Source organism: Lissotriton helveticus, chromosome 6 (genome assembly GCF_964261635.1).
Source record: "Lissotriton helveticus chromosome 6, aLisHel1.1, whole genome shotgun sequence".
In the NCBI taxonomy this organism is placed as follows: Eukaryota; Metazoa; Chordata; class Amphibia; order Caudata; family Salamandridae; genus Lissotriton; species Lissotriton helveticus.
In genome coordinates, this window is record NC_136067.1 from 30,198,744 (window position 1) to 30,224,783 (window position 26,040).

At 45.4% G+C, this 26,040-nt stretch overlaps 1 pseudogene; it reads left to right on the plus strand.

The window, feature by feature from the left end:
• Window positions 1-26,040, plus strand: part of LOC144762180 (solute carrier family 22 member 7-like) — a 136,237-nt pseudogene that overhangs the window by 14,779 nt on the left and 95,418 nt on the right.

Consider the following 26,040-nt stretch of genomic DNA (forward strand, 5'->3'; position numbering starts at 1 on the left):
AGCAAAGGCCTCCCTCTCAATAGCTGACCAACATTTCTCTCTAGGGGTCATCCTTCTGCTAATAAAAGCTACTTGCTGGTCTTGAACATCTTTATTTAATTGTGAAAGCACAGCCCCTACCCCCAACTCAGAAGCATCTGTTTGAACAATGAATTCTTTGGAGTAGTCTGGACTTTGCAGAATAGGAGCAGTGCACATGGCCTGCTTCAGGTCATCAAATGCCTTTTGACAGCTGACTGTCCACTGAACTTTCTTTGGCATTTTCTTGGAAGTTAAGTCATTCAGGGGTGTCACTATGAAACCATACCCCTCGACAAATTTCCTGTAGTACCTAGTCAGGCCCAAGAAAGCTCTGACCTGAGTCTGGGTGGTTGGAGCTGTCCAGTTCATTATTGTCTGGATCTTGCTGTGCAATGGTTGAAACTGGTCTCCACCAACAAGGTGGCCCAGGTTTACAACCTGAATCTGCCCTATCTGGCACTTGATAGACTTGATAGTTAGGCCTGCCTTTTGCAGGGCCTCCAAAATATTCTTCAGGTGGATAAGGTGATCTTCCCAGGTGGAGCTAAAGACAGCAATATCACCTAGATAAGCTGCACAGTAGTCATCCAGACCTGAGAGGACTTGGTTCACCAACCTTTGAAATGTGGCAGGTGCATTTTTCAGACCAAATGGCATTACCAAAAATTGATAATGTCCACCAGGGGTTGAAAATGTTGTCTTTGGCTTTCCATCATCAGCTAGTCTGATCCGCCAGTAGCCAGCTGCCAGGTCAAATGTGCTCAAAAACTTGGCAGATGCCAATCTGTCTATGATTTCATCTGCACTGGTTATTGGATGGGCATCTATCCTAGTGACAGCATTGAGATCTCTGTAGTCCACGCAAACCTCATCTCTCTCTTACCATCTTGGGTGTGAGCTTTAGGCACAGGGACTACTGGACTGACCCAAGGGCTCTCTGAGGGTTCAATGACTCCCAATTCCAACATCTTTTGGACCTCTGTCCTGATACAGTCCCTGACAGGATCAGGTTGCCTGTAAATCTTACTTTTAACAGGCAGACTGACCCCAGTGTCCACTTCATGAGTGCACCAGGTAGTCTGACTTTGAGTCAGTGAAAACATATGTCTGTAGGACTGTAGAACTTGTCTGCAGTTCTATTGCTGTTGGTCAGTGAGGCTGTCTGCCAAGGCTACACCATCAACTGAACCATCATCAGGGTTCTGAGAAAGCAGGTCTGGGACAGGGTCCCTCTCTTCCTCCTGTCCCTCATCTGTCTGCCCTGTCAACATATGGTTTCAATCTGTTGACATGAAGCACCTTGTGAGGGCTCCTGGGAGTTCCAAGGTCAACCAAATAGGTGACTTATCCCTTCTGTTCAACAATAGTGTGGGGTCCACTCCACTTGTCTTTGAGAGCTGCTGGGGCCACGGGCTCCAACACCCACACTTTCGGTCCTGCTGCATGCCCGACCCAAACTCAGTTGTATATTTCTAACAAACCACTTGCATGTGTTTATCTAGATCACTGTGGTCCTTTCTCCTCTGATACTGCGTATAAGTACATCTTAGTAGCAGTTGACTCTTGCACGCGCTTTGTCTGGGTGTGGCCTTAAAGGAGCGCTGATGCTAGAACTGTCGTAAGGGATTTGGGTGTCTTTGTGAGAATGTTTGCGTGTGGTACCTTCCATTCGGACCAGGGTCTAGCGTTTGCCTCAAAGGCGTACAAGGATGCCATGGCTTCATTGGGGGTCCAGGTAAAACTTTCATCTCCATACCGACCTGAGGGCAATAGTGTTGTGGAGCAGATGAACCGTGACTTAAAGCAATCCTTGACAGCGAAGGTTTTAGGTGCTGGCAGAGAATAGCTCACCCACCTCAATAGCGTACAACGCGCACTAAATAATCTCCCTAGAAGGTCTCTGGGTGGGGGGACCCCATACAAAATGCTCTTTGGCATCAAGATGTTTGTTCCGGACCTTGATGGTCTAGACTTGGCGGCGGGAGCCGCATCCTTTGACGTAGATGAACATTCTGATGTTTTGCAGAACCTACAAAAGACCAGAGACAGTCTTGCAAAGGAACACTTGCCCTCCACGTCTGAAGCTGCGTTGCAGATTCCGGTAGTCGACTGGCTACCTCAAGTTGGAGAACTGGTCAGAGAGAAGATAGACAACAAGAAAGAATTTGGTCCTTCCTATCGAGCTCCAATTGCTGTGCTTGGTGTGCAGGGTACAAGAACGGTAATTTTACCTCCTCTTCCTGGATGAAAGGGAAACAGGTACATTTCAATTGACATTGTCAAACCACACAGGTTGGCCGATTCTCTATAATATGACGCCTGCGGTTTCGTGTCCAGCAATGGTGCAACACTCTGTTTTGGCCCCAGGTCCTGCCATCAGGCCTGATGTTGACATTGAAAAGAATCCACTTACGAATCCTTTATTGAATCAACCTGCTGGTGATCCACTTAATGACACTGAATTTACTTCCCCACTGACTTTTCTACGACTGATTTGGAGACCCGCGTGGCTAATCAATCCCGTTTTTCATTTGACACAGGCTCAACTACGTCTAAAACCCCCTCAAAAGTTTCAATTTTTGCTACCTGGTTTAAAAAACATTTTATGATTCCTCCTTGGACTTCCATTTGGCTGGTGCTGATTGCAATTTTTCTGTTCATGTCCATAGGATTTGTGGTATATTTTTTCCGTTTTATCAATGGACACTATGTTGAGTAAAGAACTTCAATTCTAGTGAATGATGGAACTTTGGCTCCCCACTCCTCTACACACAGCATGAAGAGGGACCAGACACTTGTGAATATAACTGCTTGGCCCATTTTAGATGGGATTGTATGGGATGCTGCAAAGCTCCAGATATATGGTCCCACAGAGGTTATTAATGTTCCCAATGTACTCCATGTTTCTATGGTGAATATGGTTAAACAAAATATTCCCTCTGATGATTGGGACATTACAGCTGTAGAGGCTTCATTTACTGATTTGAAATATTATGCTGCTTTCGATGCTGAAGATTTATATTTGGAATCTGGGAATTATGGTGATTTGTACTGTTACCAGCATTTTGGCAATCACTTTCTGCATAAAACTAACTCGTTTAGAAATATGGTTAATTACACACAGTGGGATCATTGTCCCGTACCAGTGGAAGGCAGCTCGAAAATGTTTTTGAAAAAGTTTTCCTATTTTACTGATTTTGATCAATCCAACCCTAATACGTTTTATTTTAAGTTGACTGAAAAGTCATTTTCCAAGGTTAGACTTGCCCACACCAAATTACTTTATTCAAAGTCCTTAATTGACCAGTTGGCTGTTGGGGGCTATGCACTGTGCTGAGATACAATTGATCTTAAATCTGTTTGGGGTTCTAAAAGTTTGCAAGTGCAAGGCACTGAGGCTTTGCATCGTGCATGTCTTATCCCAAACCATATGTTGTTTGTGAATTACACTATTTCACAAACCACATGCTTTGGATTGGCTACTTTAAAAAAATTAAATGTTCCTTCATTTCCTGATTTAGGTGAATTTCCCCATTGGAATAATTATACGAGTTATTCCCTGAGTGACTTACAAGCACTGTTAAGGAATTCCTCTTTTAATGTTTCCAGCATTAGTCCCGAAGGCTGGTTGCTATGGCAACATCGTTTTCTGGGTCTGACCTCTGGCTATACAGAGGTTAGAGTTGATTCCCGCTTTCAGACTCAACATTCAGTCACCACCTATTCTGTAGGCAAATTGCGCCAGAGTTGGCTCAGACATTCATCCTTAGCGTCTGTTAAGTTACATTTGTCAAACTCCCTGACACTGTCGATTTAAATGATTTTGTAAAAGGTCCTGTGGGTGGCAGATCGAAAAGATGGATATATGCTGTATACAATGAGGTTTGGAAACTGTCACAAATTGAAGCTGCTTCTAGGTTTAGAGCTATTGATCAGGCCAATTTAGAAAAAGTGCTTGCCATTGTAGATAATAGCATTAACACCCTTTCTTCCCGAATTTACACTCTAGATAATAGTGTGTCATCTGTGGTTGATATTGTGCAAGAAGATGTAGCAGTACTGTATCATGGGCAAAATCAATTGCGTTCTGTTATGCAGTTTGTCTGGACTCTGCAAACATTGAAAAATGGTTGTGTTCCATGGGATTACATGAACACGAGTTTATTATTTCTGCCTTTGAATTTGACTGTTAAACAACAATTTATGTCGATGAAAGATGCCACGTTTTCACTGTTTCACATTAAAAAGTTAGAACCTTTACCGTTTTGCGTAGCAGAATCCAATTCGGCAGTTTGGCTCATCCATGGGTTAATAACTTTACCTTTTTCCCTTTTCAAATTTGAGTCCTGCATGAAACACTATGCCATAGGCAGGTATGAGCCCCTGGGTGGAGCTAATCTTCATGAAGTCTGGAATCTCCCATTCACATATAGGTGTTTAAGGGATGGTCGAGAAGATTTTTAAATGGCGAAGATTGCACCATGACACCAGATCATTCATTAACATGCAGAAATCTTCAATTGCACGGCTCTTGTAATGTGCTTGCACCGAATTTAGCGTGTGTTCTTAAAGGTACTCCAGTTCCGACCATTACAACAACATTCACATTGTTTGCTAACGGTACCTATTTATTATTTATTATTAAATAATGAAGAGTGCTGTGGGATGCAGGCAGGAATCGCTTATATCGTTACCGTTTCCTAGCGTGTAACTTGCTGCAAGAATGTGCTGTTCCCTCCCTCTTCCACATGGCAGTCTTTTTTTTAATTCTTTTTATTAACAGAAATAAAAGTATGATGGTCATCACAGTAAGGATACATTATATTCAAATGTGCACATCGGGAGACATAAGGCAGAAGAAACATTAATCGTGTAGAAATAATCAAAGCAGTGCATCACATATCAATTCACAATGCGAGCAGTTCGTCAACCGAGACAGTTTGGGGGGATCACATATATTGCCTCTGTACTCGTTCCAATTGGACTAAACTTCAATCCATTTTCGTGGGCATCCACGTGCAACATACACAGTTTTCTCCTGGAGCATGCACCAGTCCATGTCAGTCTTCCATGTGCCCAGTCTCGGAGGCATCGTTGCCCCCCACTGTCCAGCTATGTTTCTTTTAGCAATGGCACAGCCCGGTGTAGCCCACAGCCTCCCACAAGGCGGCAGATCAGTGGGTTCCCAGATGTTTAGCAGGTACCTCTTCGCTTCCAGCCGCAACACCACCCCCATACCACCTGCATGCAACGTATTACCCGGTTCCAGTAATTCTGCAGCACAGGGCATTCCCACAGGGTATGAAAGAAGGTCCCTCTCTCACCACATCCCTTTCTACGAAGCCCCTCCTCACTGCGGCCCATTAGTTGCAGCCTGGTCTCGGAGAAATATGCTCGGTGGAGAATTTTTAACTGAATCAAACGGAGCCTAGCCGATATGGCTACTTCCTTAGGGGAAGCGAGCGCAGTCCTCCACTCTTCATCATCTATTTCTGGACCATCAGCTTCCCATTTCCCCCTGAGTGGCAGTAAGAGGTCTGGGAAGTTGTTGACAGTTTTTTTATACGTGAGTGATATGGCGTGTTCAGGAAGGCGGCCATCTAAAAGTCTATCCTCCAGGGGGGAGGAGTCCGGGGTCTGAGTTCCTGAGGGGATATTCGCCTGGAGGGAGTGTCTGACCTGCAGGTATCGAAAGTGTTCTGTAAGTGCCAGTTCGTAAGTGCTTTGGAGAGAGGCAAAGGACACTACTCCATCCGGGCCCCACAGATCTTTAATTCGTGAAGTACCGATGAGGTCCCAATTATGGAATCCTTTAGTTCGGCCCAGGGTTTCCAGCCTCTCGGAGACCCACAGAGGGGTGGCCATCGTGAGTGTATCAGCCCAACCCATCCTGCGCTGTACAATGTGCCATAACTGAACCGAGTGTTGTGTGGGCCCAGTGAGTGAGTACCTACCAGGCTTAGAATAGAGCTCAGCTTCGAAGTTGCCACCCGGCAGGAGCCACCGGTCCATTCTGTATCCGGGGTCATTCCCGTCACAGTATGTGCCCTGATTGATGGCCGAAAGGTGTGCAGCCCAATAGTATTTTCGGATGTCCGGGAGCGCAATGCCACCATCAAACCAACCCAGGGTCAATTTTTGAAGGGAAATACGAGGCGTCCCAGACCAAAGCAGTTCTCTCTGTGTGGCTTCAATGGACGCGAAATAGGAATTCGGGACCAAGTCCCAATAGTTTTGCAGGGCATATGAAAACCTCAGCAATGCCATCATTTTGAAGAGCGCCGCTCTTCCCAGCAGGGACAGCGGGAGTTTTTGCCAGGAAGCAGAGTCCCTCCTAAGGCGCTGGAGGGGCAGCACGAGATTCCTCTCATACCTGGTAGCCTTCTCCTTAGAGATGAAAATCCCGAGGTACTTGAACCACTCAGTGGCCACAGGGATCGGGCAGTTGCGGGGGTGGCGGAGTGTTACCCTGCAAGATGTAGAATATGGACTTGTTCCAATTGATTCTGTATCCAGAATTTCTCCTGAAGGTGGCGAAGATGTCCATTGCCACTATAAGGGACTTACGGGGTCTCGTTAAATACAGGAGGATATCATCCGCATAAAGCGAAATCCTGTCTTCCCACCCTTTCAGGGAGAGGTCTTGCCTGACCCAGGCAGCCAGAGGTTCCAAAGACAAGGCAAAGAGTTGGGGCGAAAGGGGCACCCCTGCCGTGTTCCCCTCCCGAGCGCAAACACCTCGGAGGCTTTATTGTTAACCGAGACCTGGGCCAGGGGATCAGAGTAAAGGAGACGTACCCACCCAATGAAGCTGGGTCCAAAACCCAGTTTTCGAAGTACCGCCATCATGTAGGGCCATTCAAGTGTGTCAAAGGCCATTGCAGCGTCTAGTGACACTACCACAGCGTCTTCCTGGACGGTGTGACAACGTCCCAACACCCCGTGAAGCCGCCGGAGGTTGAGTGCGGTGTTGCGGTGGGGCATGAAGCCAGATTGGTCCGGATGGACCAGAGCTGGCAGAACGGGTTTCAGCCTAAGAGCTTTGGCTAAAATGTTGGGCTCCGCGTTTAACAGCGATATAGGCCTGTAAGAGGCACAGAAGTCTCTTGGTTTCCCTTCTTTCGGGATGGCAACTATTGTGGCAATCTGTTGATCTCACGGTAAAATGCCCTTCTTACATTCTTCTAACATACGCTTCAAGTATGGTCTGATACCGTCCGGCGAGAGCTTGTACAGCTCCATCGGCAGACCATTAGGCCCGAGTGCCTTCCCTGACCGAAGCTCTCTTATCGCCCGACTCAACTCATCTGCTGTTAGTGGAGCTTCCAGGGTATCTCGCTCGGCCTCTGAGAGGGTGGGCATCCAGATGTCAGTCAACAGGGCAACCGAGTCCTCCTCCGGCCTGTCAGAGGCCGTATTGTAGACCCTTTGGTAATGCGACGCAAATTCCCTAACTATTTCACGGGGTTCAGTAATGACGACCCCCGAGTTATCTTTGAGTTCTGCCACCACTCTCTGAGCCTGTTGCTTCTTATCAAGCCAGGCTATAAGCTTTCCTGCCTTGTCTCCCTGGTGGTAGACTCTACCATCCCTATATCTAGCCATTGTCCTAGCCGCATCGGTGGCCAGAGCCTTGTACTCTGCCGCCTTGAGTTGCATCAGGTGGATCGTCCCCGGGTCTCCTCCGGTTTGAGCCGCCGTTTCGAGCGCAAGGAGATCTGTGTCCACAGTGACTATTTGCTCCTCTCTTTCCCTGCCACGACCAGCAATTGTGGAGAGGGCCTCCCCTCTCAGCACGGTCTTAAAGGCCTCCCAAAGTACCTCTGATGAGTCCACCGTGCCCTCATTGTCTTTGAAATATCGTTCAATCGAAAGAGTGAGCTTTTTCCTCACATCTTCGCTACGGAGGTGCCAAGCGTTAATCGGCGCTATACAACCCTCTTGTTTATCACCGACGGAGAGGTGGATAAGCAGTGGTGAGTGATCAGATATTCCTCCTGCTATATGTGTGATTTCACGGACCGTTATGTTGGGTTGCAGAGGTGCCAATATGTAATCTATGCGGTAAAATGAACGGTGTGGGCCGGAGAAGAATGTGTACTGAGTGTCCGTCGGGTGCCGGAGACGCCAAAGGTCGGTAAGACCAAAGGCCTCAAGGAAGTCAGACACCCACTTGTGTCCCATAGGCGTACTCCAGGGGGGATGCCTATCAAGGGTTCCCGAGACCACACTGTTAAAGTCGCCTCCACCAGAAGGATCCCCTCAGGAAGAGTAAGGAGCAACCTGCCCAAGTCCTGGTATGATTGGGTTTGGCGACCAGATGGGATATAGGTCGTGACTAAGTTTATCCTGCGTCTCTCCCATCGCCCTGTAATGGCCGCATAGCGTCCTAAAGGGTCAGTGTCTACATGGTCAATAACCAAGGGAAATGTACGACGTATCAGTATACCCACCCCTCGGGACCCGGAGGTGAAGCCTGCGTGTACCGCCAAGGAGTATCCCTACCTGTTGAGTGTGTGGCATGCATTACCCAGTAGGTGAGTTTCCTGTAGTAGTAATATGTCTGGGAGGTGTCTTTTAACAAATTGCAACACAATAGTTCTTTTAAGCTTGTCCCCCAGTCCGTTGATGTTCCATCTCATCAGCTTAAGGCTTTTATCCCACTTCATAACAGTGCGCACTTCTAATTGAAACACCCGCCCCGTGACTCCCGACATCTTGCACACATGTATCCACGCTTTTCAGGTGTTACCATTCCAAACTCCCCCCCCTGCCCCCACCAAACCCCCCACCCCACCTCCCACCCCTCCTGCCCCACTCATCCCAGACAACAAACCCTCCAGTTCCCCGGTCTCTGTAAAACTTACCCTCCCCCTACCACAACTACCCCCACCCTGCTTCCCTGCTCCGTAGGTTTCAAACTACCCACAACCCCAATTAGCAGAGCGCCTTTTGCCCAACCCCAACTCGGGAGTGAGAAGAACTCCTGTAGGGGAAGAGTGCGCTGGCCCCAACACCAGCCGCCACCCCGTCTGCCCCCCTGTTGCACAGAGCTACTGTTCCCAAGACACTTTCTAACATACACTGGAATAGAAGGCAAAGAGTGCTATGTCCACCAGCAGCTGTGTGCGGTAATAGTCCCCCAACAAACAGGTCATACATTACAGTTCAGCAAGGTCCACCTCTCGTGTTCACCTCCCTCAGCGACCTTCAGTGTCCCGGTTAGATCCCCACTTGGGGCTAGCCGCTCTGGACCGCCATGAACGCTGGCTCTGGGTGTCCACCTCCGACCTTTTAGCTGTCGATCCTGGGGAGGTGAGCTCGTGTCTCTCCATGTTCCCCCCTCTGGTTGCGCATGTTTGTTTGGCGAGTCGTTGTCCAACCTGTTCTGGGCCTCCGACGGTGACGTGAAAAATACTGATTTACCTCCTACAATGACCTTCAGCTTAGCCGGGAAGAACATCAGATACTTGAATCCTCATTCACGAAGTGCCGCCTTCACTCCCACGAAAGAGCGCCTATCCCGCTGGACCTGCAGCGTGAAGTCAGGGAAAAATCGGATTGTGGCCCCTTCGTAGTGCAGGTCACCCTTTTGCCTTGCCACCTGAAGGATGTTGTCCCGGTGCCTATAGTTAAGGATTTTTGCGATTATTGTCCTGGGTGGCGCCCCTGGTTTGGGTTTAGGGACCGGTTGTGTTCCCTTTCCCTTTCCCTTTCCGCCTCATAGTGGGGAAGGGGTGAGGCCTCCAGCTGCAACACTTGGCGTTCCCGAACCGTACTGAGGTTTCACCCCGGAGTCACAAATCTCCTGTTTCTCGCTCGTCCGCTGCTGTGCCCAGTGAGCACCGACCGCTCCTCCTCGGGTCAACCCACACCACCTTTCAAGTCTCTCGGGCCACCCCAGGCTTTGCACCAGTGTTTAGGGGTAGTGGCGAAACAGTAGAGTGCCCCTTCCCGTTGTTGTGGAGTACCCCGTCAGCTGCCAGGTCCACTGGGGGTTGGTGCAGGCTCAGCAGGCTCCCACAGGGGGCACCCCCCCTACTTCGAGGCCTGGAATCGCGCCTCACCTTGTGTCCAGGATGTTACTGGGCCTGCCCTGTATGTTGCCTCCTCTGTGAGCCAAGCCATGGTAGTTTTATCTGGCCTTCAACCCCTCGTCAGGGAGGTGCCCCCGGGGTACCGCTGTCGCTGGGTCCCCCTGCCTTTGCCGTCATGCGTTATGGAGACTTGTCTTTTCAGGTGCCCAGGCAGTGTCGGTCCTGTTGATTTCGGGCGGCTCTGGGGCAGGCCCTGAGCAGACTGCACCGGGGGTAGTGCTTCCCGTGAGGTGGCTCCACTATGACGCCAGCGCCCTTCTGTTTAGGCCCCAGACCGGGCCTCCAATGATTAAGAGCCGCGGGGGGGCAGGTCACCGCCGCTCCGTGACCGCGAGGTGGGCAGCGGGCACACACTACGCAGTGCCCCCCACCTCGCGGGACTCCGCATTCGCCAGTCCGGAAAGGCCGCGGCACCCTCTTTTCCGGCAACTAGGCCGCAAGCCGGGGCCCACAGCAGTCTCACCTCCCAAGCTCCGGGCTCCAGTCCGACGCCACCAGGTCTGGCGCAGAGGCCCGGGAGCTGTATCTTTGGCCTGGAGAGGAGTCGGGACCCAACAGAGGCATGATCCTGCAACGCTTCGGCTCCAGTGGCCCGGGGCGCTGGAATTTCCCAGTCTCGGGTCGGATTTAAGCCGGATTTCTCAGGGGACAGAGGTGGGTTTAGCAGAGCTCGCTCTCTAGGAGGCCATCCTCGTTGGCGCCTGGCCACGCCCCCTGCATGGCAGTCTTGATGTTTCCATCTGGCCCTTGATTCCGACCTTCAAAGCAGAATTCAACAAGATGAGCTGAATAAGAGCTCTTTTGTCCCAGAAGGAAATCCCCCTTACATCTGCGCGTGAGACATTTGCCCTTCATGTTGCAAATACTCGTACTGAGGTAAATGCCTTATTAAACACAGACCAGCCCCTGCATTTCGGTGCTTTGATTCACACAATCTTAAATGCCTCGTCGACTACTGGCCGCGCACATTTTTTTAAAGTAGTATGCTATGCATTGTTACCTCATTTCATACTATTCGGTGTGAGCCCTGCATTTTTTCATTCCATTTTTTCGAGCGTCTTTGGAGGTTTCCCCTTGCTCCTGGCTTTAGGTACCGACATTCTGCTGTTGTTTTGTTTATTACAAAATGGATGCACAGTTTGTGCCCCAAGACGTACTGTCCTGGCTGCTCCACCTTCGTAACCGGATACTAGAATACTATGGATTGCTGCTTTTGGCGACTCTAAGTGTGGCGTATGATTTATCTTTCTGGTTCTCTTTCTTCACTTGCGTGCAGTCTGTTTTCCATTGCCTGGATTGTGATTTTGAATTGGCCCTAGATCTGTGTCCCTTCAACATGGTGTCTCCTTACTTGGATATTAATCTACTATTGAGTCCCTTAGTTGCTCATTAAATAGATTGTTCTAGTACCAGGATTATGGCCTGCGCGGCGGCACATGGTTTCTTGGCAATTGGAACATTTGGACTGCGGCTAATGACTTTCTGGATTGCAGTTATCTTGAAATAAGCCCGAGTTGTCCTCTGATGATGCTATAGGCTCCGGCAATTGAGGAACATGTATGTTCGTTCCCTTTACTTGATTGGATGGCTGAAATGTTCATGGTTGAAAACAACGACTTCCTATTGGAGGCAGTTGCAACATATGGTGCTTACACGTTGTTGGACTGAAGTACGAAAAAAATGTTTTACTTCATAAACACATGCGGAACTCGTGGATAATTTTAATCTTTATGTATTGATTTTTACTTACATGTTTGAGGTCCTTTTTACACACCATGGGCGCGTGCATTTGTTTTCAATAGCTTGTTTTTTTCATTCCCTATTTTCAAGTTTGGCAATATTTTTTAACTTGGTTCTGTCTCATTCGAACTTGAACGCTGCGTTCTATGAAGTTTGCCCAGATTGCTGTGTGTTCTCCCAACATGGGGGGGGGGTGTAGTATGGTTTATGGGCCTCTTTTTGCGTGCATGTTAAGTTAGCATGGCTTATTTGAAGTTTAAACGCCATGTTACCTTTTGCTGCTTCCTGCACACAACACTGCTTAGTTGTTTTTGCAAAGTTAGCTTTCACAAAGGCCTATACATGAGAAAAGGTTTGTTTTTCGACATACATTGTGCCCCCAGTCTGTACAGTGAGTGCCTGTTTATCGTCGTGTCCCTGTAACACATTCTACACACAACATTTTGGCAGCTGCAAGCCGAGTAGGATTCTGGCGCCTTTATCATAGCACACTTGCCAGAATTGAACACACTTGGAAGATTCCAGGCATGCAGAGAGACTAGCCGGTCCAGATGTAATTTACAATTACTGCGAGGACAGGTAATGGGGTCCCCAAAATGAGTTCAAGAGACCTTCTATAGTTTTATAATACATAGTTCCCATATAGGGTGGGTGTTTAAACTAGACGCTTTTATCACCTGTTTCCACTATCATTGTAACATGATTCCTCCTTTTGTATTTTATGGAGTTGTAACCATGCTGACCATAATATTTTTTATCATATGTATGCTTATGTTGACTAAAATACTGCGCTTGAGAGCACGTCCTTAAAATAAATATTATAACCTTACCGTGTCTCTTGTTTAGTCCTGTTGTGGACTGGTATGAGAGTATAACAAAAGAGTGTTCACACTTCCCACCATTCCTGAGATGGTCCTAAGTCGCATGTTCTAGGTTGTCTAATCATTGGTTATTTTGCAATAGGACGAAGAGCTAATGTGACACTGATTCCTAGCTGGTTGGGGTTTCTAGGTACTGAGATGAGTTTCTGGTACACCACAATTCACTAATCATAGGTCTCTGTGCACAGTTCTTTGTATGAGCAGAAATCATTGCAAGAGGGTGGTAGTGTACAGATGAGCTGCCAGGGCACAAAGAGGGGAAGAGGCGGTACACAGAAGATATGCAGGGCACACAGAGGGGCTTGTAGGTGGTTGTGGCTACACGGATAGGTTGCAGGGAGAGCTGGAGGCACACAGATGCACAGTGTTGGCTGGGCAGGGGCTCATGGGGAAACTGGCACACATAGGTGCAGCTTTGGGAGTGGTGCCACAAACAAAGAATGCAGAATTGACCACAGAGCTTTTGCAGGGTATGGGGGCACAGCTGCCATCATAGAACACACCAAGACACTTACCATCATAAGCTAGCACACTCACCATCATACACCAACCGACATGTATCCACAAAACACACGCCTTCATAAGACTACAAAACCAATATCATACATCAACACATCTATATCGTATGTCAATACCACCGTCCTATTCCAATACATCCTCCACTATGCTTACACATACACCAACATCATATGCCACACACTCTCACCCTCATACACATACACACCAACTATCATATATCTATAAAACCAGGTGTAACAACTTTCCGTTTGGGCAGAAACTCTTGCAGCTACAGGGCCGGGCTGTGCTCCGCTCTCATCTACGGGCCGGGCATCGCTCCGCCTATCCCCTCGGCCGGGCTTGGCTTCGCCGAGTCCCCTCCTCACCGGACTTCATTTCCCACCTGCCCCATCTGCGGCAAAGACGCCGCCTCCATCTTTGCGTGGCGCCAGGAGGCGCTTAAAGGACGGACCGGGGACGTGTACCTGGTGTAACAACTTTCCTTTTGGGCAGAAACTCTTGCAGCTACAGGGCCGGGCTGTGCTCCGCTCTCATCTACGGGCCGGGCATCGCTCCGCCTATCCCCTCGGCCCGGGCTTGGCTCCGCCGAGTCCCCTCCTCGCCGGCTTCATTTCCCACCTGCCCCATCTGCGGCAAGGACGCCATCTCCATCTTTGCATGGCGCCAGGAGGCGCTTAAAGGACAGACCGGAACCTCGTCCCGCAGGACGCACGCGAGAGCGCGGCGGGAGAAGCCCGGGACAAGGGCGGGGCCGTCTGCGGCCGTCCGAGGCCAGAGGAGGCCGGGCTGGGCCACGGACCTTGGATATTTTCTTCGGGACTCCTGAGAACCGTGAGTGTTTTAGTTGGGTGTCTCCTTCAGGCTGTTAAATGAGCCGGTCTGATATGGCTAAATGCGCTCTTCCAAAACTCCATCATTACCAGGGCCGATAGATAACTACATGGTAAAAGTTGTGAGTAAAATCAACACAGCAAGCCGCATGTCTTTAAGCCGAATCAGCCCGCCTCCTTCACCAACAAATGGATCATTATTACAAGAGTTCTGTGATCAAGTCCCAGGGGGTACTCAAAGTACTCAAATAGCAGCGGCTATAGATACATCTGCCATCTCAGTACCTACTGTGGCGATACTAGATAATTCACTGCCCTCTACAATCCAACATCTACCTTCATCGTCCCCGGAACCCTCTCCAGTGCACTCGCAGGCACGAAGAAAATTGAGAGCGAGAGCCTGTAGAGGGTCACAAAATAATCGGGGAGGGCACAAGAGAGTTAAGAAGGCAGCCATCATATTGGATGATGAAGAAGGAGTTCCCCATGACAATCCAAATGAGGGGGCTATGTTCAAACTGAATAGTGTTCAAATCGACTCCCTGATTGACATGTTTGTGTTGAAAATGGAGACTATGTTTAAACCATTGGCAGACAGAGTCGATGAGGTCACAAAAGAAGTATCCAGATTGGGTACTCTTCTAGCTTCTCATATGGCTGCCTCACAAAATCCCCAAAAACCAAATGTTACAATTAAAGAACCTAAGGGTCCTGTCGTTCCCAGTAAAGGGGTTGTGGATAAAATGGATCAGGTCTCAAAGGAGGTTTCTAGGCTGGGAGTTCTCTTATCTGCTCATCTGTCCTCATCTAAATCACCTAGGAACACTAACACGGGCACGGCAGCAAATGAGGGGGCTACAAGTTCCTGTTGTCGGGGACATAAGGCAACACATAGTTTGTTAGCTGCAACACCTGCAACACCTACAACCCCCTAGTAATCAAACTGTTCCTCTATCTACTTTGAGGGCTAACTCGCAACCCATTGCTGCTGGGAACAACTCGGGTCCGAGGGTATGTAAGCAAAGACCTGTAGTTAATCTTCCACCAGATTGCGCTCCGTATATAGTAGTGCTAACTAATGTTCCCGGGGAAGACTCGTGGTCTAACGACGCAAGGGGTGAAAGGATTGATTCCCTGAATTATAAAGTAGTAGCATGGCTGAGGAAATATTGTGGCTTCCCTGTTACTTTTTGTAATGACATTATATCAACACGCAGAGTGAGCTGGATAGGTAATTCAAGAAAAACGATGAAGGGAGATTGCATCATTGTAAATTTTAAGCACCCACAGCATGTAGCTACTGTTCTGCTGAGGGCTGCTTCCTTCCCATCTACAGATGACTTTATATGTGTGCGTCCCCTTGGGTTTTTCTATAATCACCTTAGCAACATTTCTAAACCCTAGGCAGCTCAACAAAAACCACATATATCTCCATCAATGCAGAGCACCTTGTCATGTGCCCACCCTGGCTATCAAAACTCCCCGCCATTAGATTCCTACTGTTATACTTTGTGCAGGCCAAATCTTCAATCTGAACAAATTCTTCCATTGTGTAATCGCTTCGCGCCTTTGGCATCTCTGGAGGAAAATGATTGACTGGTAAATAATTCAAGGCCTAATTCACAATCTTGCAGGATTATGACATGGAACATTGCCGGGATTAGGGGTAAAGGTGAAAACGAAATATGGATTGATTTTCTGGAATCTTTTGACATTTTGGCATTCCAGGAGACCTGGGATATATTGAACAGCTTTTCTTTGGATGGTTATAGACATTTTTTTATTCCCGCCACAAGTAGCGTGGCAGGCAGATCAAAAGGTGGACTATTAAGTTTGTTCAAACTGGATCTAAAAGGAGTGTTAACTCAGCTTGAGTCAGGTTGTCAAAGTTGTCTAATTGTTGAATTGAACTCCCCCGATTCACCTAACATTTTGTTTATTAATTTTTATAACGCAAATGCGAATGAAAGTACCAGACATAATCTGGACTATCTCGATAATTTTTTGTCAGTCTACAGAACTAAAGTAAATTGCTTTGAGATAATTCTCTTAGGTGACTTTAATATTCATCCCTGTACTCAGCCCTGCGCCAACTCAGTAGATGAAGGACCTCCCTGTTCTACAGTTACGCATTTTGAACACTCAAAAAGAGGGGCGGCACTTGAGGACTTCTTGGCGGAGTGGAATCTGTATGAATCTGGATGCGGGGAGGGTGAAAACAAGGTCCCTACTTTTAAAGGAATTGGTGATGGTACAACTATTGATTTTATTTTTTTGTCATGTTATGTACTAGGTAAAGTTATTAGATATAAAACAGTGGTCTCAGTTTTTAGTGACCACAACCCGGTCCTAGTAGAGGTATTGTCCAGGGATTTTTTAACCATGAAATCAGTGTTACATACGGTAGGCCAAAATGTGATCTCTACAGACCAAGGTCGCAGGTTAAAATGGTCGAATATTAATCCTGAAATTGTTGTACAAGATGTCTTGGCCAGGGCGGAGGACGATGTAGCTACATGTTTAGACACAGGGGCATTAGGTACCCAAGTAGTTATGGCATTTGATAACATCTGCAAACAGATCAACCAAAGTTTAACTGGGGCAAAGGGGCCCCTAAAACATCACGTAAAGAGATGGTTTGATCACTCATGCTCAAGGGCACATGCTGACTTACTTAAGACCCTGAAAACCAGCCCAAAAGACCGTGTCCAAATAGCTATGTTAAGAGCATGTTATAAAAACACTATACAAAATAGGAAAAACGAGTTAAAGGAAAAGGCCTGGTTAATGTTACTTGAACCAGAGACATTAAAAAATAGTAGTAAATTCTGGGAAGTAGTAAACCAGCCACTTTTCTCAAACGAGGAGACTCATGCCCTTGAGTCCAATATTCCTGATGATGCATGGATTAAACATTTTGGGAATATATACTCAAACTCTGCCCAGCAAGACCCTTTAAATGACACCACCACCGATAGCAAGGAGGGTTCCTGTGTTACTTTTGAGGTCCTAGAAGTGGAAAGGGCGATAGACCAGACCCTGACAAATAAGGCACCTGGCCCGATGGGGTCCCTGCTGATATTTTTAAATATGCCCCAAAACTGTGGTCGAAGATTCTATGTAAGGTTTTCAATGCATTAAATCAAAATAACATCCCAGCATAGTGGAAAGAATCCATTATCGTCCCAGTCTTTAAGAAGGGCAACAGAGTAGATCCAGCCTGTTACCGACCGATCTCCTTAGACTCATCTGTTAAAATCTTGGGACGGGTCATTTTGCAAAATTACAGGAGTGGCTTGACGATAAAGGGATATTGTCAAATGTGCAGTATGGATTTAGATCCAGAAGAGGTACTATGGATCAGTGCCTTAATCTTCAATTGCTGGTTGATAAATATACTAAGGCCAAGGATGGGTCACTATACCTGGGGTTTATGGACCTGTCTGTCCTCGGCCTTCGACCTTGTGAACCGCACAAAACTTTGGCGGATTTTAATTGATCTAGGTCTTGATCATGCTTTGGTAAACTTTTTAGGGGATCTGCATTCCGGCCTCTTGGCCTCTGTTAGGGTGAACACAGAGGGACGTTGCACCAGCCACTTCAAATCAGAAAGGGGGTTCAGACAGGGGTGTATTATGGCCCCGCTTCTCCTCACAGTTTACATAAATGCCCTTGAACCCGTGCTTAGGGAGGCCGCGTCTGACATTCCGCATATAGGGAAACTCAGAATATCGGTTCTCCTGTATGCGGACGATGCGGTCCTCCTGGCACGGACCGGGGTGGGGCTCCAACGTTTGCTGGATGCTTTTGGCCTTTTTATGACTTCCTTGGACCTCAATATAAATGTAAAGAAATCGCTAATCATGGTTATGGGTAGAGGTCCCAGAAAGAAAAACTCGAAAACGTTTTTCTGTTGTGGGGAGGAACTTAGCAGAGTCCCTACATTCCCGTATTTGGGGATTACCTTCGAGGAGAAGGGAAACTGGGGACCACAGATTAAAAACAGAAATATTGCTTTTGCTAGAACCTCCTCAGCAATCATGGGTTTTAGCAAAAAACTGTGGGCAAGGCCCATCGTGGCTCTTTTGAACATCTATAAAGCCAAATGTCTGACGGTAGCCACGTATGGTAGGTCATTATGGGGTTATAGTACTATAGACTGTCTACAAGTCACTGAAAACAAATTCATGAGATCGATTTTATCAGTCCCACAGTCTACCCCATCCTACATGATTCACTCTGAGCTAGGGGCCAGTTTTATTACGGATATGATCAGAGTGGCCCCCTTAATATTTTGGTTGAAGACCTGGCTGAATGATGAACTCTCCTTGAATCATGTCATTCTTAAGGACTGCCTCCTACTGGACAATGTAAATAAAATCAAGTGGTTATCTTATGTTAAACAGTGGTTTTACAAACTAGGGAGACCTGAGCTCTTTTTCTCACCAGATAAAATAACTCGTAAGGACATAACATTAATAAAGGGGGCTATGTTACAGATACTGTCCTTAAACAGAGAGGAAATCGAGCTCAGAAAACCTACTGTAAGGGCTAACCTGATTGTTGCCAATCCTCCAGGACCTGAACTTTACCTTGTTTTAGTTAATCGCTCTTACCACAGCTTTCTTTTAACACGTTTTCGTTTAAATATGATTCATCTGACCTTAGGTTACTTTTCTGAATGGAGCAGTCCTGAACAGGCCCCACCGTGTTCCTGTGACAATTTTTCAATGCAGGACACAATGCATTTTTTGATGTTTTGTGATCATTACACGTCTGTCCGGACGAAGTTCCTTGTTCCTATCCTTAAGGAGGTAGGGTTTTTTCAAGTTAAACCCGCTCTCCTATATTTACAATTATTAAACAGCCCTAGGGTTATTTTTCATGTCGCCAGTTACCTGGTGGGTGCTGTTAGGGTTAGGAACCAGAGAATGATAAACTGCAACTGATTGTATTTTTATATAAATGAATATTCTGTATTGTATATATTGTTCTTTTAATTGTGCAATGTAACATGGCAGCTAAATTTTACTGTAAAATGGTTTTTTTCTTTCCTAACTTTTATGAAATTTGTGGGATATTTTAAATATATGAATTGTAATTGTTTATAAAGTGCATTTGACTGTATAGTATGCATCACCGTCTTTTTATGATATTGAATTATCGAAATAAAGTATTTTGACTGACTGACTATAAAACCAACATCAAACACCAACATAGCCACCTTCATATCGCCACACAACCAATATTACAAAACAACAAATCTATCAGCATATCTTCTGTCCATGCAGCCACCATCATATTCTAATACATCCTCCAACAGGCTTACACATACAACCAACATTATAAGCCAAGCACACCCACCATCATACTTCCACCCATTTCACTTAAAAAAGAACTCCATTTATTTCGCCCCAAAAACTGAGGTTGAAAGATAGTTTAGGTTAACTCACATGGTAACCATGGTTTTGCCAATAAAACCTGAAGTCATAAAATAATAAATTAAGGTGAAACTTTCTTCTTGTGTTCCTGTCCTACCCTACTAAGTCAATCTTAACTCCCACCCCCAACTACAGTCTTCAACATGGCATACAATTTTTCAAACAAATTGTAAGTCACTACACTACAGTGGCCTAGACATTCCTCATCATATATAAACAGTCAGACACTCATCATCATGCGCCACCAAAACCTCCATAAAATGCAAATACACCCCTCTTCCTACACTCACCCATCAACTGGCAAATGACAAGATGCCCATCAACATGTCGCCATCCACCAATGATCATATATGGCTGCACACTCACTTCTATATGTCCACACAACTGCCAGTATGCACCCACACACCTCCATGAGTGAACCACGCAGATTTGTTCCTATGGTCTGATCCACCAAATAACATCAATATTTGAACCATTCAGAGGCCAACATCACCCACCCCCACAGGTGCAATCATATGCCAATATACGTACAAACACTCACAACAGTACACACTCACAACCACCCACCGTCATATGTCAACAAACCGGCCACAATTTACCAGTGCACATCCAAGAACCGAGGACTTGATTTAGAACTTGGTGGACAGGTTACTCTGCAGTCTAAAAATTATAATCCCTTTGGGAAAAGATCATACCACACAACTCAATACTGATTACCACAGAATTTGATACCACCTCACAAACATACATAGGCCAATCAATCAAAAATATAAATGTTTATTTCTTATCCATAAAACATTCAAATCATGCTAGGAGCTGTTAACGCTGATAAAATCACAAACAATTCAATACAATATCTCACAATGTTCTTCTTAAATTGATTACAATTGCTCTCTACTGCCAGCAATACATACGATATTAAAGTGCAATAAGGACAAATCATCATTTTATCACATTATATTTGAGATATTCCATTATACAAAAACATATACATAAAAACAAATTATAGATAAAATTTGACCAAGAAGCGACGCATTTCAGTGGAAAAAGCAGTTCAAATATTATAAGTGCAGGGGGGATACTAATGCAATAGTCATGATCTCAACTCCATAACGTTGCCATCTAAAATCATACTGAAGGTAATACCGATTGTGATTACCATCAGGGGTCAATGCCATATGACCTTCACTCCACGAATATTTCCTTCAGTTTGCACTAATTTCTGATATAAATTAGATCTCGATGATAAGTAAAGATTCTTGCAAGGTTAATCTTAAATATCGGCTCCTCTCATTAGTGATATTCCTTATTACGAGCGCACGACCATGCAATTCCGTAACTTCAGGCGGGTCAGTGTCAGGGATTCATAAATCTCCGTGTCTCTTCTGACTCCCTCTCTGCCACAACAGTGATGCCTATCCTGTCTGCCGGAATATAAATCCCATTATATGCTATAGGATTTATATTTCAGATAATGGATATCCGTCACTGTTGTGCTGGAGTAACCCATCCGCCAAGATCTAAATCAGCCCAGTGTCATTCCATCATACATACTTTTTAACACTTATATGTATAATCAATTGGTCTCTCAACACACACCACATTTCAGGCTTTCTTAAGGAATAAAGGGGTGGAAGCTAAGGTTCATTGGGTAAACTGGGGTTTTGGAATGATGTGATGGTTATCTGTCTGTCAACCGTAACTAACTTCCAAATTTAGTTCAAGAGGTTTTGGTGACATCATAAATCTATAGGCAGAAGCCTGAGATGACAATATAGGACCATGTTGCAAGATGCTCATTATATTTTAAATTACATCTTTATTTAGAGGTGGTTGGTTTGAAAAGATGTGTTTGTCAAACAGGGTCATGTTAATTCAAAGTACGTAAAATATTGGACTACATGTTTAGTTGTCTTCAAGCAAATAGAAGAGAACAGTAGTTAGTTATCTAGTAAGGAATGTAGACTGTCTAGGAAAAAATACCATTTGATTGCTTAAACCACATTCTGTCTGTACTAGGGAAAGATTGGAGAACCTCTTCAAGGTACAGCTAATAAAGGGATCAGATTGGAATTAAAATGTTTAGGTTTTATCGTTCATGAATGTATTGTTCACTAAACAAAGGGCAATGGTCAGAGCCAGTAGAATTATGCCACTCTGTGTTGCAGTGTTTACAATAGTTATACATTTACCACACATGTCGCATCATTTTCAGATTTCAACAAGATTCCTACCACATCATTTGCTCTTCCATTGCTGTATAATCCTAGAGGCACAGACAAGAGTAAAACTCTACGGAAGAAAAATAAATGGTGATCTCCACATCAGACATAAAGACCAATTGAGCCTTTTTAAGAGTTAACACCACACATTTCTGCAAAGAATGATGACAAGAGAAGGAAGGGCTGACTTGAACAGAGGATGTGAATATCTGCTGGGGAGCAGCACATGAAGCTCAAAAGCAAAACCAAGTCAACACAAATACACTTCGGTTGAGTTTAGGCCAAATATTTTCTCTAGAACGGGGCTTGTACAATCTGGTGTTTCATGATAGTAGAAGCGACTCTGTATATTTAAAGGGCCAGCTGTGTAGAGTCAGAGGGCCTGAACACTATCTTGGTGGATGGGTTATTCTGTCACAAACTTGACCGATAATATGTCCACCGTATCACAAGTTCAATAGGAAATAATGGAATTGTAATACGCCGGACGGGATACCCATCACGTTTGAGATGGAGACACCCTGTCCGGTAAGATCCCAATCAGGCCCAGAGTAAAATTGTAATGATTCATATCTCATCGGGTATCAACAATATTTACAATTATGAATTATTACAATGAAAAGAAGAAGTTTAAAGTACAAAAAGCCTAACTGTCTCAGTGTAAAAATGTATACAAACAAATTCAGGCAAAACAGACAAATTCACCCTCCTCTGGTGGGATTACTAGCTAAAATATAGATCCATGGGGTCCGGAGGCTTGTTCAGGAATGGCCATATGCACCAGAGGCAGATTTCTGGATTATGCCACACTTCGCCCAAATAGAGCGAGTTATGTCAATTGAAAAATGGAAGGTAGGGGGCTGCCTAATGTTGTCTGACCTCTACTCGGAGAATAGGTTTATTACGTATCAGGAAGCGGTGGATACATTTGAGTTGGGAACGGGGCAATTTTTGCAATATGCCAAAATAGCGGCAACGGCTCGGCAACTATGCCGACATTTCCAAATGCCCCAGGGCACACATACCTTGGTCATTATTAATACCATGGCCGGAGGACAAAAACTTGTCATACACCTATATAGGGCATTAAGGGATTATAAAAAGTGTAGACCCTAAAAATAGAGAAGAAATGGCAGTAATACAGATTTACTGGACAGCGGTCCCAGAGGAATTGAATAGAGTAACGGGGTGGAAGATTGCATTGGACATGCGTACTTGTCTTCTCAGTTTAATTCCCCACAACCCTAAGCGCAAGACTAGCAGGCATTTCCTGTTTCTGGGGCTTATAATAGCTAAGAGAAGCATAGCAATCCACTGGTTAACTCAAAGGGGGCTACTGCTGGCCAAATAGAAAACAGATTTAAAGGAATGGGCAATGGCTGAGGAGGGGCATATGTGAAACACTAGAAAAGATGATAAGCTCCCGGAAGTGATGATGGCATGGGGGATGATGGTACAAGAAATAGAGGAAATTACCCCAAATTCCACACGTACATCACAAGACAATGAGCATCATAATAGGGCTATAACCCACAGTCAGGAGGGAGGACAAGAGGAAACCAAAGACTAATTTCAGGATAGATGGACTTCAAGATGGTTAGACCCGGTAGGGGGTAGGGAGGGGAGTTTTTAGGATTGACTAATTTATAGTATGAAAACATCAGATATGAAAAGATTCTTTGAGGGAATTATACAACGAAATAATCCCTAAGTTTGTATTGAAATATTAAATATGTACATTGTTACCTGTGGGATTAATAGTTGTATGCAAATACTGACTATACTCTTTGCCAAATCAATTAATTCATACATTTTGGATATTTTAGATTTAAGAGACAAAGGTTTTAGAAATTGATTTCTATATTCTTTCACGCCACACTAGAACAAACAGAAGAACGTGCTCCATACCCTGAGTGCCACCAGCACAGAGATCACTCATCTGGTTTAAGTTCTTTTATCGGGCCAGTGTTTTGTTGAAATTATTTAGGGTTAAAATGCCTAATCTTAACATACGCAAAAACCACCTAACACTGTGGGCCCGATTCACAGAATTAACTTAAGACAAAATCCTAAACTTACTACTTTTGATATTCACAGAATGCACTTACTACTTTTGGGCCGGAAGCTTTGACTCCGGGCCGGAAGCTCCTCCTCTGGGCCAGAAGCTCCGCCTCCAGGCCGGAATTTCCAGCCCGAGTGTGGACGTACATTTAGTAGTCGTAAATCCATTCTGTAAATACCAAAAGTAGTAAGTGCATTCTGTGAATACCAAAAGTAGTAAGTTTAGGATTTTGTCTTAAGTTAATTCTGTGAATCGGGCCCTGTGTTCCAAAGATAGCTTTAAATATCTTTGATTCTGCTTAAAAGATACCCTGTCAGAGTAATCCTTATATATTTCTAGGGATGGGCAGTGAGGGATGTCTCTAGTGTAGCTTATTCTGGCAGCAGCATCTTTTAGAAACACTTTGGTTGGGCCGGTGTCCACATCTGTAAGTGGTTGACAGTACACTATAATTCTGCTAGTGCAACCTTAAGATTATTATTGAAGGTATAGTTTTTTACTTTTCCATTAAAGCTTTCCTGCCTTAGGAGGTCTCATAAGGTGTGTGTAGTAACGTGTAAGCCCATCTCATCACGTTCACCACAGATGTAGAATAGGCACTCGAAAAAGTTAAGTTCTAAACATAGCGCTTGAACAGGAATTGGTTGATTTAACCTCTCCCATGCTCATGATGGCTCCCGGCCGTCATGAGTCACGGTGGGCGTGTGCTAATGACGGCCGGGAGCCGTCAGGACCACGCCCGCGATCGGAATGTTCAGCACTGCGGCGGAATTCGCGCCGCAGTGATGAGGTTAAAGAAATTATCTTCCGGAGAACTTCCCTTTGAATAAATGTAAAACTGAGCACTTACCTGTGGTAATATATTCGAGGGCATAGGATAAAATACAGGGTATCTTTGCCCGAAAGGGCCCGCTGTGTAGATTTAAAGGCAGACAGTAGTGTTTGTGTAAAAATCCATTGAATCCTCTCCATCAGGGCCCTCACACATGAGATGTGGTACCAGGGGGTCTATTCTCTTGTACTCATAGAACATCCATGGAAAGAGGAGGAGGTGGTGGGACACCCTGCAGCTGCTACAAAGCATGAATAGCTGGCATGAGGGGCCCAACCAATGCAGAGCAAAGAGGGGCACTTGGAACTAATCAGCCGCAGTAGAGGAATCCATCTCTGACATTGGCATGTGCCTTTCTCTTTCAGTGGGACCTCGTGTGTGAGCAGAAGTGGCTAAATAAGGCCTCATCCACCTTCTTCTTCATTGGGGTCACCGTGGGGGCCATTCTAAATGGATACCTGTCCGATAGGTACAGTATATATTTAAACTTTCCATCTTATGTGTGGGTGCGTTTCCCTCCTTGCAGTTAATTACTTTGTAGGAAAGTAGGGTCTGCTTCCTATGGTTACCCCCACTTTTTGCTGTGATTCACTGGTTTATCGACTTTAGTCTGGCTGTGGACCTGCTGATCAGAATCACAGCCCAGCTGTTCTCTCTCTAAATTGATTGCATGTACTTTAGGTACATACCAGATTGGTTACTGAGTTACCTTGTGAGCCCCTAGTATATGGTACCTTAGGTATCAAGGGCATAGGTACCCCAGAGGCGTACCAGGGGATGAAGCATGTATTATGCCACCCCTGGGAAACCTTCCAAAATGGCACCACAGGTCTGCACCTGCAGCCTGGGTAAGGTGGTGTAAATACCACTTACTTAGATATAGTATACCTATATCTACCTATATATATATTCACTGAAAAAACCATAGGTTATAGACCATATATAGTTAGGAATTAGCATTTACAAAACCTTGAAAATTCACTGAAAAAACCATAGGTTATAGACCATATATAGTTAGGAATTAGCATTTAAAAAACCTTATTTTACTCACACAAAACCATTGAAATTCCATATATAGTTAGTTGCACTAACTATATATCGCGCACCCGTAATCCACTGCTGATGATGTCACATATTACATCATTCATGACATGGTCAGTGACATCACTGATGACATCACTGATGACATCTCAAATGACATCACTGATGATATCTCATTTGACATCAATGGTCACATCAATGATGATATCATTAATGTGACAATACAATGCATCTCCTCACACTTTAATATAACCTCTGTTACACCCAGTGTTAAATACAGAGTATAATTTTTGAAACCATTGACACACCAATACTAGTTACTACATACCCACTCACTGATTCCTACGTCTACAC